The sequence below is a fragment of the Olea europaea genome, chromosome 11 (genome assembly GCF_002742605.1).
Source record: "Olea europaea var. sylvestris chromosome 11, O_europaea_v1, whole genome shotgun sequence".
Lineage (NCBI taxonomy): Eukaryota > Viridiplantae > Streptophyta > Magnoliopsida > Lamiales > Oleaceae > Olea > Olea europaea.
In genome coordinates, this window is record NC_036247.1 from 3,892,036 (window position 1) to 3,908,869 (window position 16,834).

Below are 16,834 nucleotides of genomic sequence, written 5' to 3' on the forward strand. Positions count from 1 at the left end.
TGAACCTCTTGTCAAATCATTGAAAAAAGCAACGTACATTTCTTTAGGTTAAATACCTTCACATACCATTCATGTGTTGTCTATTATTATTTTTTCTTTTCATGTGTTGTCTATTATTATTTTTTCTTACTTTTTACATAGATTTTTAGTTTTACATAATGTCTAATTTTCAATATTTAATTGTGTTTTAAATCATATGATGTATGTAATTCTTTCTAAATTTAGTAGACACAAAAATGGATGTGCCAAATAGCTTCTCCAAAATCATCGATATTTCACTGAATCATAACATTCGTTTTGTAAGTTATATAATAATTTCTTTTTCCGGATTTTTTATACTCTTTTATTAATATTAATGTACAACTTTTATTTTTTTTCGTATCTACAGATGCTTCCTACGTCTTTTATCAATTACTGGGAACCGGAAATAGGTAACACACTACGATTAACTGCATATGATGGTATAATCGTCACAGTACAGTTAGAAAGAATTGACGGAGAAATATATTTGGCTAATAGATGGGAAAAGTTTTTCGATCATCATAACTTACAGGATGGTTATGTTGTAGTATTTGAATCTAATGGAAATTCAATGTTGAATATGAGGATATTTGATCATTCTAGAGCAGAGATTACATATGACTCAAATTATGAAGTAGACGACGACAATTTAAATATGGATAATCCTGCGTTTGAAGTAACCATCGAGAAATTGTAGGTGTTATTTTTAATACGTCATTCTGTATTTACCTATTCCACATCATTCTTAATATTAGTAAATAATTAATCTGTGTTTTCCAGTCTATACCAGGACGGTTTGCAAAACACTCACACAATTGGAATGCATCGTAAAGCATTCTCATGTTAATTCTTTTTTTGCCTTCAAAATATTGATCTCTAAGTCGAGAATTGTTGGGATCAAGATTAACAGATTGTTCATGATAAGGTAATCCTGTGATTATACAAAATTCTTGCAAGCCAAAACGAGCAAAATGATCGTCCAACCTCACCCACACTTCATTCTTTTTACCGCAATCAACAAACCTCATTATAAATTCATGTATAAGTTTACTACTGAATTGTTGCTCTTCATCTCTATACATAAATCCATAAAGAAATCCATGAAAACTACTATCGCAAGAGATTAAAAGTGATTACTCATCTGCTTGAAGTAATGTTATACAATCTTTTACATATTGGTAATTAGGGTATTGAGTGATAGTAACAGAAAACCATTGGTTTGGTGACAGTATATAATCTAGAGACATCTGCACAAATAATAGAAATAAAAAGTGTCATAACATATACCAACATATTTTCGTGATTTCATATAAGTATATATCATGTAAGCTGGAAAAAAAATTACTGTCAATGCATATCAATTATCGGATTTAATATATATTTTTAATTCTGAGATTTTGTCTCCAATTTATATAAAAAAATTATAATTTAACTTTAAAAACATGAAAAAAATATATATCGAGGAGTCATTAGTGCGGGGATTCCCCGCACAAATCATTGCGGGGACTTCCCTCACATATTCGTGCGGGGACTCCCCCGCACAGGTCTGTGTGGGAGTCCCCGTACCGGTATTGCAGGCAAGGACTCCCACACCACCGCGTGCGGGCACTTCCCCACTTACTTCCCATACCACCAACTTCATTTTCGACACAAATTTCACCTTTCTTTCACAAATATCAACGACTAAAAATAGTAAGTTATTCATATAAATAACATTATTCATAAAAATCAACTTACCTTAGAATTTGTTGCTTAATTCCTCACTATAATTAGTTTGAGATTTGAGATGAATGAATTGAAGATGTAGATGAAAAATGAGTTATGAATTTGAGGTGAAGAAATAAAGTAGGTTGGTGAAATAGTTACTAACATTAATTACATTTGGCATTTATCATTTTGTAAGATTTTTTCTTTTTTTGGCATTTATCTTTTCTCTGCAAGAAAGAGACATGTTTGTTTTCATTCTCTATCACAAGTGTCATCACACTGAAAATGATACTTAACTTATTGAGAATAATTAGATGCGCAATATGGCCATTGTCTCCATACTTATTTATCGAATCTCGGAAGGAGATAAAATACATGCACAACAGGTAATAGGAAAAATATTCCTAATTTATTGGCTAATCTGTGATTTTACATAGATAGTGCAGTCTTTTGTTTTTAGTGAAAAAAGACTAATAATTAGATTGGGTAATTAATAATTGACTTGACATAATCTAATTATTAAAGTGTATATCAATATATCTTAGGTCCTCGTCATAACCCTTCAAAGTTTTTTTAAATAGTTCTTTCCATATTTCATAATAGTTTTGAACGTATTTACTAGGTTTATAGTGTTTTATGATTTTAAAATTAAAAGTTATTTAAATGTTGCTAAAATATATAAGTACGTAAATAAAGTAGATCCAATAAGATTAGATAGTAATAAATTAGATGGACATAAAATTTTTAGTAAAACATTTTGATTGCATACAAAAATGGCCAAAACGAAAAATAAGTTAAAATGAAGAAATCTCATAGTCTTCTCAAACTTCCATCATTGCAATTTTTTTTTTACACTAAAAATTCCGGAGGTTCGTTGTTCAGTAGTTGAAATACGCATGTATCACCCATTTCTAATTCTTTCATGGAGAGAAAATGTGCCCATCCTATAGTGAGACATCGTACCACACCATTTGACCTTAAATTTGTGGTAATATCCCAATTTTAATGTAAACAATCGTGAATTTTTACACTACGCACAAACTTTGGCAAATGCTGACTGACAAATCTTCCCGGTATATACTGCAATACCATGAATGAATTAATAGTCTTGAGGTCATAATTATAAACTTAGTATAACTATAGAATGAAAATATTTATTCAAAAGGAAAGTTACAATTTTTCGATAGCCATATTTACGGGGTGTTAACTTTACTTCGAATGCAGGATTATCCATATTCGAATTGTTGCTTTCTTCACCTTCTTCGGAGACGTCCGATTCATATTTCACTTCTAACCCAGAATCATCCATTATGATCACGTTAAATTTCGAATTTTCGGTATATTCAAATATTAGTCAATAACCATCGTCTAAATTGTGATGATCAAAAAATTGCTCCCATCCATAATAAAAATTTTCATTAACTATTTCTAATTTAATTGTCTTAATTATACCATCGTACGCAATTACACGTACTGTATCGCTGAATTCATGTCTCCATTCTTTCGCAAACGCTCTAGGAATCATCTATAAACAAATATATACAGACAAAAACTATAAGTAAAATATGAGAAAAATTTATTCCGACTAAAAAATAATAATATTGTGTAACTAACCAGATTGATGCGGTGATTGAGGAAATTTCTGATAGTTATGTAAAAATGACGTGGAACATCCATTTTGAAGCACTGCAGTGGTACAATTTTTACAGCGATAATATGTACATATTTTTTCCATATGAATGATTGAAAAAGTTTTTATAACATTATAATATAATAAAAAGAATAAGAGATTGTGTGCATCTACAGATTTTTTCGTACAAATCAGTCAATCTTCAAATAAGTTATAACTTAAAACTATATAATTAAAATATAAGACGTAAAATATAAGAGAGCAAATAGATAAAGATCTGTTTCAGTGAAGCAGCAACAAGTCTAGAGTAAGATATGCAAATTTGGAAGGCTAAAAATTCTTGTAAGTAAATATTGAAAACACATAATTATATAGGCCAGAGAAAATGTACTTTTCGTTCTTATTCATTTAGCCCCCTGTAAAAACATTATTTGCCTCATTTTGAAAGAGGACAATTTATTTGCCACATTTTAAAAGAGGACAGGCCCCATGTGCCATTCCTGTACTTCTATTATTACATAGAATAACCAGTGCACTATTTTTTCACATGCATTTATACATTATTCAACCTTCTTTTTTTATTTCATAGGGTTCATTTCCTTTTTCCAAAGCCCACTTTTGGCCGAAAAGAACAAAGAAATCTCTTGTTTTTTTCATTACATGGGACAAAGAAGGGGCAACATCGTAATTCTATGCTACGTTAAAGAATGCACCCTCCACTGACACGGCAACAATGTCTGAATTACATGACTCAAAGGCTGTAGATCTCATTAAATTTCACGAAAACGTATTATAATGCCAAAATATATGTTCAGAAATCAAACAAAGATGGGGCGATCTTGGTCGGTAAAGAGGGTTGAAAAATGAATGAAATAATAAAATACTTTCGTGGGGCCAAATACACGATTTGACAAGAGGTACTAAAAATAGAAAAATTCTTATTAAAACAGGTTCACAAGTTACAAAATTAGATGAATTATATTATTGAAAATAACTATTCTCTTTGTTTAAAAAAAAAATACAGCTATATATAAAAGAGCTGAAAATAACTATTCTTGTTATTTATATTCAATTTTTTACTGTAAGTATATTTTACAATTATAAGTATTTTTTTAATTTTAAATAAATTGAAATAATTTCTTTCCTATAAGTCACTCCTTTACAGTGGAGATAGGGTAATTTTCTTATCACTATTTAATTTGAAAAATAAAATATATTTAAATATTTATACTTCAGAAATATAACGTTCGATTTTTTTTACTTATAAATAGTTTTTTACAAGTATAAGCCAAAAACAATTATCAGAATTTATACTTTTTTTAAAATTTCATTTCAAAAAAGGAATAATACGTAAATATTTATATTTAATTAAATAAATGAAATACATTCGAATATTAACCTTTACAAAAACAAAAAAAAAAAATCATTTTTTCTTCAAAATAACTTTACGTGAATTTTATACTTATAAGTACTTTTACGTTTTATAAACAAATTTAATTTCGTTATTAGTATTTTTTGTTTTTCATAATCTTGTTTGAAAAACGAAATTATTTTTTTAGTTATAAAAAAGTTTAATATTTTAAAAATAAAGAATCGCTTTCTTATAAAAAAGTTTTTTACAAAAATATTATTACTGAATTTATAAAATCTAATTCAAAGTTGATAATGTTAAAAATGGAGAAAAACTACACGTTCAACTGTTTTCAAGTTGAACTTGCCAACAATCAATTAATCATATGCCATTTCAGTGTATTGTCATCTCCACTATCCATTACTTTGAATTCAGTGTAATGTCGCTTCGACTTGCATTTTCTCTGTCCATTAGTTTGAATCTGACACACAATCTTTCTTCTCTACTTTTTCACGCTATCAACAATCAAACATTCATTTCAGTACAAAAAATATGTAATCAAATCATTTCTCTTTTTACAAAAAAATTAATTCTCTATTTCTATCTAAAATATTAAAAATTACGTGTAACTAAAAAAATCACGACTAATAATAAGATTAATTTAATTTATAAAATGTACAAAAATAGCCTATAGACCGATTTCTGTGTCATTTATTTCCTTAATATTAAAAAAAAATTAAATTCTCAAAGCGACATATAGGTCAAAAAATAATTTAGTGTCACGTTATTTTGATTTTTATGTTATTTTAACAGTTTATTTTTATTTCCTTACATAATTTCAACATGAATATTAGGGATTCTGAAAATATCTAATAGTGGCTAAAAATAATACATAACACTTGAATAAAATACATTACGACATTCAATTACTCCATTACAATCAGGCAAATTACGTTACTCCATTACAATTACGAAGACAGACGTAGATGAAGGAAATATTCATTATTTAAAATATCAAAGGCAATTTTTCGTCTATATATAACCATTCTGTCTGGTAAAACTGATTCTATCAAAAATTCTAGAACAGAGCATTCTATGTATTTAAGCACGAAAACTCCATAATTCGGCCTGTAATAATTTTTTTTTTTTGTAATTAGTACTTACGAATAAATATCTATTATATTAAACAAGAATTATTTTCGATCCTTACCCGTTTTTTTGCACAGGGTAGATATGGTATAATCTCTAACTTCATTTTTTTTATTTCTGTGTTTGCTTATATCCCGTCTCCCTACAAAACCTTTGTCGAACAGTAAAGAATTAATCACGTTAACTGTCGCATTCGCATGTGTCTTTACTTGATCCGGTGTATGCTCGTTGTGGCTGCAATCGTATATCTGGAATTTTCACTCCGAAATATTGACCAAAAAAAGGTATCAAGTATTTTCGGGAAATGTACATAGAATTAATAAGTACTTACACCCTACACATGGACGGCTCTCCACAGGCATTTTGGCGTTCACATATTTGTTCAGAAGAGTTCCATCTGGTTCACATTTATTATTTCCCATTTGCTAAATTATCATATTAGCACACTCATTTTCAAATTGAAAGTCCACGATTGCATATTCTTTAGACACACGGGTGCAACCATTAATAAGTAATCGTCTCAACAACTTCAGCTAAAATTCAATTGCCTGGTGGAATAATTTGATAAAAATCAAATATATTAAGTATGAAATAAAATTAATTGTTATGAATAAGCAGTACTGACCGCAATATTTATATCTTTTGTTCTATCCAATAAAGTTTTCAACCAATCTCTTTCATAGATGTTCCCAATGGCATCTTCCAAATATGCATTGCATAGCATAATTAAAATTAGAGTTGAATAAATCAAAATAAAATTGTACTATTTAAACCAATAATAAAAAATCATCTTTCTAATCTTGATTCGTTCTCCGCTATCCAGTTTCTAAGAGTTGAGTATTTTTGCATAGAATAATCTTCCAAAGGACGTCTTTTAGACGACAAAGATTGTATTTGTTTTCCCTTTTTTTTCTTCTCTCGTTGTGATGTTTCAGAACTTTCGACTTGTTGAGCCATTGATGCATCCTTCGGTCGATCATCGAGAATTGGACATGTACCAATAGGAATGTCTTCTTACGTACAACTAATAATGGCTTCCATGTCTGATTTCCATTTAGATAATTTTTGCAGCGTATTCTTATTTTGGTCATCCACATAATATCACATGGAATCTAAACTAGTATCTGCATAAGAGTGCATGGTCTGATAATGGTCTTCTTGCCATTTTTGTTTTTGTTGGAATAATTGTTGCTCTTTCTCCAAATGCGTGTTAAAAAAACTTGATAATGAGTTATCCATGTAGGAACGCCTAGTAGATTGTATATAATCCTCCTGCCATTTTTGGTGTTGTTCGAACAACTGTCTTTGATTGTCATGAGCTTCTGTTCTCAAGTTGCCACAAATATCAAACACCTCTTTTATTATGTCTTGCTTCTGGACACCAAGTAGTTCTATCATCCGGTCTTCAGTTACATAATTAGAGGTGCTAGATCCAAAATTAGGCCCCCTACTGGTGAAGTTCTTGACGTACTAGGAATGGTCGTCTCTGGCACATATGTATTATCCCTTCCTTGCTCAAAAGTATCCTCTGGGATTTGTTGTGCCACATTGTCTAATTCTCCACCGACGATGCCATCTAATACACGATGTTCATTATCAGCTGACAGTGAAAGATTTATATACCAAGATGTCTCCAATTCTTCCTCCGTAGAATGTAACGTTGAAATAACCTGAATCTGTAATTTTAATAAAATATCAAAATATTTTTTTCATTTTGTTTTTAAATAATTAAACACAAATGTAGTTATATATTCATTAAAATAAATCGTACCTCTCGAGTAACCAGAAAATGCTTAATCATTTTTTCAGTCAGCAGTTTATTAGAACTCCACTTATACATTCGTGGACTCTGTGCTGTTTTGTATCGACACCGTCCAAATTTTTTTTCCAACTTCTGAAAATGCCTAATAAATCCAATACTGTATCGCAATTACAAATTACAATTATTTTTCTCTTACAAATAGATGAAGTCAACAAAAGAAAAAAAAATATTAATAAAATACCTAAAATGTAAGTGGATACCCTCGTAATACATACTTACAATCTATTTGTTCGTTCCGTTACACTCTTTCTGCTTTTTGCAATTGTGATTCTTGTAGTGAATTTAACAAAATAAAAAATCTTTTTCGACCCCAAGGATATCCAAGAAATTCATCAAGATACTCGACCATACCAAGAGTTTTGTAATCAATAATTCTTTCAACTAGTTTTATAACACATTCCACCAACATAAATAATCCCAACTTAAATTTATTTACTAAATCTTCACATTCATGGAAAACTTCAAATAGCATTTTCATGCTAATTCTTTGACTACCATTGAAATAATGATTTCTAAGATGATTGTTGCTATGATCAATCTCCATAACCGGTTCATCACAAGGTAATCCAGTGATAAGACAAAATTCTTGCATACCAAATCTAGCAATACGATCATCTAATTTTACCCATACTTCGTTATTTTTACCACAGTCAACAAGCCACATTACGAATTCATGTATCAATCCACTACTAAATACCTCTTCCTCTTCTCTATAAATAATTTCAGAAAAAAATCCATAAAAATTACTACATATTATAGAACATTGTTGATTTGCATCTATAAAATCTACAAAGTCTTTAAAATATTCCCGACTTAGATATTGAGTAATAGTAGCAGAAAATCATTGATTTGGAGACATTATATATTCCAAAGACATCTGCATAAATAATTTGAAAACAAAATATTTGTAAACAAATTTAACAATTCTAAACAAACAGCGAAATAATATTTATACAAATTCAAAAATACATGAATAAAGGAAAAAATAAAAATTGAAAAACCTCCGTGCACGAGGTCCTCCCCCCTTCTTCTTCCGAACCTCCATGCACTGGGGTTCCCCCCCAACTTTAAAATTTCACTTATATTTATAAATAAAATATGAAGGTAAAAATCTAAATACTTACCTTTTGCTATGTATGGTGCTTGCTTCCAATATGGTTGGCTTTGATATTAGGTAGAGAATGAAGATTTTGGAATATAAAAGGAATGGTATAAATAAGGATAAGGTATAAATGATATGTGTGGTAGCAAAAAGTCTTCTACCAAAAAAAATATTCTTTTTTTACTATTTATTATACATATACATATTTCTATATTATTTAAATTAAATGAATTGATCTATAGCATCATTTCTTTTTCTACAAATAAATATAAAATGTAAATATTTCTTCCGATATTATTTAAACTAAATCTTACCTTCATTCATTAAAACAATTCAAAACTATTTCTATATTATAAGTACAACTTCACTTCTCCATGCTATATATAAAACCTCTGCCGTAGTTCTCATATGTTTGCCTATTCCAAACTGTCACATTTTCAAATTTTAATAAAATAAAATAATAAGAACTAATAAAATAATCTTATATTCCATTACAACCATGTCTTTGTCTTATAAATGAAATTTGAAAGTAATCTCCATATCTTATGCCAGTAATCAGTAACGTATGATTATTTAGATAATAAGGTATGGCTGTTGATGAGATTTTACAATGTCAATTATTTTATTTGTTTTAACCATAAAAAAAAGTTTGATATTCATTCTTTCCTTTTTTAAGTTTATTTATCCCATCTATACTTCATTTTTTACAACTGACACATGAACACGTAAATATTTTAACAACGTCCTTCCAACATCCTATACCCGACATTAAAATATTTATTAAGCCACCATGTCTCAATTTTTTTTTATAAATAGGGTAACACAAAGTTTCAGCTTCACATCTGTAACTGCAAAAACATAAAAAATATCGTTACCATTTAGAACTTCCATACTCTAAGAAATTCTAACTTCTACTTCTACTATCTTCTTCTTCTTCCTACATATCAACAATTGCTATAACAAAATGGTTGCACCTCATAAATTCATTCCACAAATTTCAGTTTCAGAAACCAATTGGTTAGCAAAAGTGATCGTCGCAGGAAAATAATCCCCAAAGACTGCTCGAAATTCCAATAGCCGTTATCAAAATCTTACTCTCATGAATTTAGAGGTATAAATATAACTCTCGTTTCAATAAATTTTTACCAATCATCATACATGTATACTTTCTAAATGTTCTCATCTTTTTCTTTTTTTTTGAACAGGGAAACAAAATCACAGCAACAATATATGATGCCAATATCACTGCACTAAACGATCAATTCGAACTTGGAAAAACATACATTGGGTCAAATGCAACAGTTAAAGATTTCAAAAGTGAATTTCGGAGTTCTCCTGGACAAAAAATGTGGAATATAACAGGAAGGACAAAGGCTGAAGGATTAAATGAAGACAATTTGAATCTCCTTTTCTCAAAATCTCAACTTACTACGTTTGATCAACTAGAGAGGCATATGGACAAAAATATAGACATAAGTAAGATTTCTGCTGCATTACATTTAAACAAATCATTTCATATAACATTTCATAATTTATTTTTTACGTACAAATTTATTGCATATAAAATAACATATAAAATATTTCATAATTAATTTTTACGTTCAAAGTTATTGTATGCAAAATAACATATAAAACAATTTATGCAACCTTGTAGGCGTCATGGGTGTCGCTATAGGTGTTCGACAAAAACGCCTTATTCAAACTAACTTTGATACAGAAGCTTATCTACAAGATGTAGTCTTGATAGATAAAGAATTCAAAACTGTTATACTAATATTATGGGATACCTTTGTCGAAAGAGAATGCACTTCGATAATTGAACATCTTCTAAATAGACCCGTGATATGGGCTACAAATCTCAAAGTTTCTTCGTTCAATAGTAAATTTATCTTACAAATACAGTTCCATCTATGATATTATTATTTTTTTTCATGTAAGATATTATTAATTTCTTTTGTACAAGCATCACACTTTCGACCAAAGTAAATAGCAGTTTTTTCATTAATGTCCACCTACATGCTGTTGCGGAGTACAAAGAATGGTAATACAACATACCTAATATACATATTGCTTATTTACGTACATTTAATACAAAAAAAAAAAACAAAGGTTCTATTTTATAACTAAATATATCGTTATTTCTTGTGGGGTGGAAGCTAACAAGGAAGCGCTTGACAAACTGATGAAAAATAAACTTTTTATTGCTGTCAACCCACCCAAACTTTCTCCTCCTACTGATAATGAATTGACACCGATTGAGGATTTATTAGGGGTGTATCTAACGGTACATCTATACTAATATAAACTGAATATAATTAATAGAGACACATTATCTTTAATTTCACAATAAATATTATAGTAACATCATGTATTCTCCTTAGTCGTATCCTTTTATCTAATTACATGAGACATATCATTTAACAGAAGAAATTCTACTGGGTGAATGCACGCTAGAAAATAGCTTCAAAAGACCAAAAATTTTGGTATATGTCTTGTAACAACTGCAAGAAAACTTCCAACGCGAACTTTGGAGAAATTCATAAATGTCGATTCTGCAAGTACGAACACTCAAAAGCAATCCCAAGGTAATTTCTTCTATTAAATATAAGTTCAAAAATTTACTAATTATTACTTCGGGAACAAAGTACATAATACACGGCTAAACATAAAAAAAAACCTATTCTTTAGGGTAAATGCTTTTGTACAACTTGAAGACAAATCCGGTTCGTTAGATGCAAACATCATAGGAGATGCAGCAGAAGTGTTACTGAAAAGTAGCGCCAATAGTCATGAACCATTTTCAGAAGGTACAACATCATATTCAACATCCTTCGAATATGCTTTATTTCTTAACAACAAACATGCCACTCTATTGAAATATATTTGTCGACCACAGGAAGGTATTAAAGAACTCCATGACATTGTCAAATTGGAAAGTGATACAGAGCTACTCTTTTACCTCAAGGCAACAAAAAAGCACCACGACCCACCTGAGTACCGCTTTGAAATCATATTCGTGTTCAACTCCTCCACAGCAAATCAAATTGATTGCTCAATTGTTACAGAAGATGCAAACAAGCAAATTGAAATGGAAAGAAAATTCCAACAACAAAGACGTAAAAGGCAAGAACAAGGTGTCTGGATCACCCAATGACATTTCCACCGCTACTGAAGAAATCAATCCACCCCATGCAAAAATGTCTCTCTTCCAACCATCAGATGTACCCATTGAAGCAGAGTCAAAACCCAACAAAAAGGACTCACGCAGGCTCCAAAATCGATGATCAAACCATTGGGATCACCTCAAAAGAAAAACATGAATGAATAACATCTATGATACTTTTGCGACTATTTTGTGACGGTAGATAGTAATCAATGTTTTATTTTGTATTTCTCGAACAAGTAACATGATCTGTCTATATGTTTGTCTATGTATAAGACTTCAGATTCCATCGAATAGCAATAAATTACTACTCTTGAAATTTAAAGTTTGTTGTTAGTAAACTGATATCAACATTAAAAACTAAACATTTTTCAACATTAAAAACGCTAACATAACGTTCAACATAATCCTGCCCGTATTCTATAAAAATGAAAATATTTTCCTTAAACTAGGTTTGGGCGTGGTTTGATTTGAGTTGATTTCGACTCCAACCCAAAATCAAAATCAAAGTAGTCGGTTTGGGTAAATTTAAAATCCAAACCAACCCACTCTAAGGTCATCTCCAGCGCTGCACCATTTTGTATCAAATTTTGCACTAAATCTTACACCAAATCAAAATTCTTCTCCAACCATTACACAAAATGAACAGTGCTTTAATATTTTATTCATTCTTTCGATTTTTGTCGATGTATTTATTTAAAAAAATTATTTATTTATTTTATAACTATATAAATCACTATAGCCTTGTTTGAGCCACATTATTTGAAAAAATAAATAAATTTTTCAACAGTGATTTGACATTATTTCAAACACACATTCTTTAATAAAATAATATTACACGCAAATTCAAAACATTTTATTTTTTAACCACACATTTTCTATCAATATACTATTCAAAAATACATTTTCATTCGAATAATGTGGCTCAAACAAGGGCTAAATCATAACTTCATTAAATTAACAAATATATTAATTACTAAATTATTCACGTGTTTTATACATTATGTTAAATTGACAAAAATAATTGATTATATTATTAATTTATGATAAACAATTACGTTAAATTTACAAAAATAATAAACTTTAATATTATAAACTTTACGTCAAATTAAACATAAACTTTACGAATTACTTTACGTTAAATTAATAATTACGTTAATTATTATTGATTATATGATTAAAAATAATAAACTTTAATAATATAATTAATAGTATAATTAATTATTATTATCATCATCATCATAGAACGAAAATGACATAAATATTCTTAACCATTATCTTTGAAAAATGTAAAATAAGGACAAAATGGACATTGCACAATTTGGTGCAAAAAATGGAGTTAATTGTTTCAACGCTCACTGAACTTTGGGTAACGTCATGTTTCACTCATTGAACTTTGACTTGCACCCAATCACTCACCAAACTTTATGGCGTTGCACTCCATTCCTCATCTCGTTAATTCTCTCACTAGTTGCTGCATAGATGGATGATGAAACTGACATGTGGCCGTTAAATGCCACCATGGATTTAAACAAAAAACGAAATTGAAATCTCCCCATTTATTTTGCGATTCCAGTCATTCATTTATTCCTCTCCCCCAAATTGTAACCCTAAACCCCAAATCCAGCAATTCAAATCAAATCTCAAATCCAAAGTTGTGAACAACCGCGACCCGTAAATTAATAATCCAACACTTCTCGACGACAAAACTGTCCCAATTAAGCTTGGATTCATGAAGAACAATCTCTGGCAGCATAGATACAAGGAATCGAGGTAATTCGGTTAGTACTGTTGGAACCCAATAGCATATTCAGTTGCTCATTGTGTATTTTACGGTAACAAAGAGACTCTTTTAATATATTAGCTAAGTTCTGGGATTCCGGGGATCTGAACTCCGAATCTACTAGGAGGGTAAAGCTACTGAATGTTTTGGAGTAAAAATTGTTGCTCATGGGTCTGTATAGTGTAATGAAAAAATATGTATATAGCTAAATTTGAGATGCAATTTGTGTACATATAATTTTCCCAGAACGAGAATCGAAAAAATGCAGTGTACTTTGAAAGCAAAATTTGTTGTAGTTAGTTTGTGCAGACACATTGTGAGGTTTTAATTTCCATAAGAAGTGTAGTTTTGCATTTAGTTTCCATAAGAAGTTGTAGTGGGACGTTTTTTGTGGTGGTTGGAATATTTTTCATAACAACTGAAGTTTTGCATATTATTATGTATATCATTTATCACATTATTTCTTGTGTAGGCAAGAACAAGAGAATTTGCCACAGTTGTAGACATCCGGGCCACCAATTGTGGGATTGTCCAAAAAAGCAACGATGTCGAAGTTGTTGTTTAGGCTTTCTGAGGTGGTTGGAAGTTGAAAAAAAAAATGAAAACATAGTAAAGTTATTCATATGTTGCAACCAAGATTGCGGGTTTTTCACGTGGAGTAAGGTTTTCCCCGACGTATGGATATTATTACAAGACGAAGGACAGTCCAGTGGTGCGAAAGTCGATCTTGGATCAAGATGCAGTTGCATGGGGAAATGTAATTCGACACCTCTAGTTGATGAGTTGTCAAGTATGTTTGAACATTGCGCTAGAATTATCGAACATAAAAACATCAAGATAAGCCTCAACATAACCATGCGCAATGGGAGAAGAGAGGCCGAAGAGAATGGGGAGCAAAAATGAAGTGAATCGTCCCATGTATTGTACTCACGTGCTTGACGAGAATCAGTAGTTTATAATGTTGTAGTGATATAACGTTTAGTAGATTTTAATTCCTGTTGGTTGTTATATTATTACCACTTCCAGTTGAATGTTCCTGTAATGATTTTAACTCCTGGATGTCTGTACTAAATGTTTTTTAGTTTAATGTTGGGCAAATTTCGCAAGGTGTTATATTATCAAATGTTTTTTAGTTTCATGTTGAGCAAATTTGGTAAGTGTTTTGCTTTTTCGGTGCAAGTAATTCTGCTACTGAAGCAGATTAGGCTTCTCAATATTAACAAGAAAATGCCAATCCCTTATAGGAAGATGCACCCATTTTTGTTGTATAATGGTCAGCTGCTTCATAATTATTATCAATTGAACCCGAACTTCTGGCGGCATCTTGATCTTAAAAATGAACCTGATAACATTTGGAAAGAGATGAGTGAAAAGAAACTGTTGTGATGTGAATTCCTGAACATTGTTAAGTGCACATAACATAACAATTTGAAGACCCGAAAAAAGAATACAATTATATTAGTGTAAAAACAAAACAAAAAAACAACATCCTGCCTTTAAACAAAACAAAACATCCTGTCATTTCCCATTTTGGGGTTAAATACAGAAGGCAGAAAAACCTTCTTAGACACCATCCATCTCATCTACCACATTGTGCTTCCATTACATTTAGGTACATATATTTGCTAGCTACATTATCAAGAACAAAAAAAACCAGCATGAAGCATTCTGCTAGCTACATATAACTGCTAGCCACATCATCAAAAAACCAAAAAAAAATCAGTTTTCCTCCTCCACCAAAAAAAAATCAGTTTTCAACAAGAAACCAAATTGTCTGGCGCTACAGTTTTCCTTTCCTTCATGATACCTATTTACGTCTACTCCGATCAGCCCTTGGTGCTCTACGACTTGATGCATTTGTTCGGGTAAGTTCATTCTTCATATCGTGGAGTTTAATTTGCTCAGTCACCAACAAACTTTCCGTAGGCATTGAAATTGATGGCCCATGATTTGTACATGTAGTTTCGGATTGCATCCCGACCCTAGGAGTAGGCATGAAATGGAAAGTTTGTTGTTCTCTCTGTGCTTGGCTGGACCCTAAACCAGACCTCTATTCGGAGTAAGTTTTCCCTGAAAATTGAAAGAAATATAAGTTATTGGAAGCATAGGCATACAACAAATTGAGAGTGAAAGCACTTAACATGTCTCCTGTTGTCCACATCAAGAGACCTTCGATTCTCTACTGGCTCCAAAGGAGCCGCAGCCCAGTCCTGCAAATTAATGTTTGAGTACTTCGTCACGGATTATATTGAAAACAACTATTAAATGAGAATTTTAATAAGTACTCACTGGGGAAGGAGCACCTGGCCTGCTGTGATATCTTTTGTTATGACCATGTAGTCCACATAATGAGCATGTCATTGCAACTCTTCATTTTCTCCTAACAATAGATTTTCCCTGTGAGTGTTCTATTATATCTTCCCCTGCTTACCTCCTTTGTTTCTGTTGCTTTCTTCCCTGCTATGGAACAGTCCACGAAGGTGCCATAATGGGAAGAGTGTCCAACTGGGGCCATAATTTTTTCCCGTTAATCAGATTCATAATTTGATCATAGCACATCAAATATGTTTCAACTGTATAGCAGCTGTCAACATAGTCCTCAGGTTCATTTCTGTGCTCTCGTATAACGGCAACAGCATGACTGCATGGAATCCCCGTCAACTCCACCTCCTTCATGCACAAGTCCATTCTTCCAAATCAACAACATATGTCTTACTTCTGCAATCCACTTGCCATCTAGGCCTCCCTAAAAAGTGTAAGGTGCATTCAGCTGACATGTCCGTGATCTTGGCTAGTCTTTTTTTAATCCTTGAGCACAATTGACCTTTGAAACTCCTCATCATAGTACGACACTTCTCAATCCTTTTCATAAATCCCAATTGTATATCCATGAGCATCGTTAAGATGAACTTCTCTCTATTGTCAATCAACATCTTATTGAAAAGTTCACACAAGTTATTCAACAAAATATCACTTCACGAATGTGTCCTAAAATGAGATTTACTCCATTCGGCTGGATGCCTTTCCATCAGTCATTTGTAGACATCTTCACTTAGTTGTCGAATATGTTGCATCCACTGTTTGTAGTCAGCAACTATGGTTGATT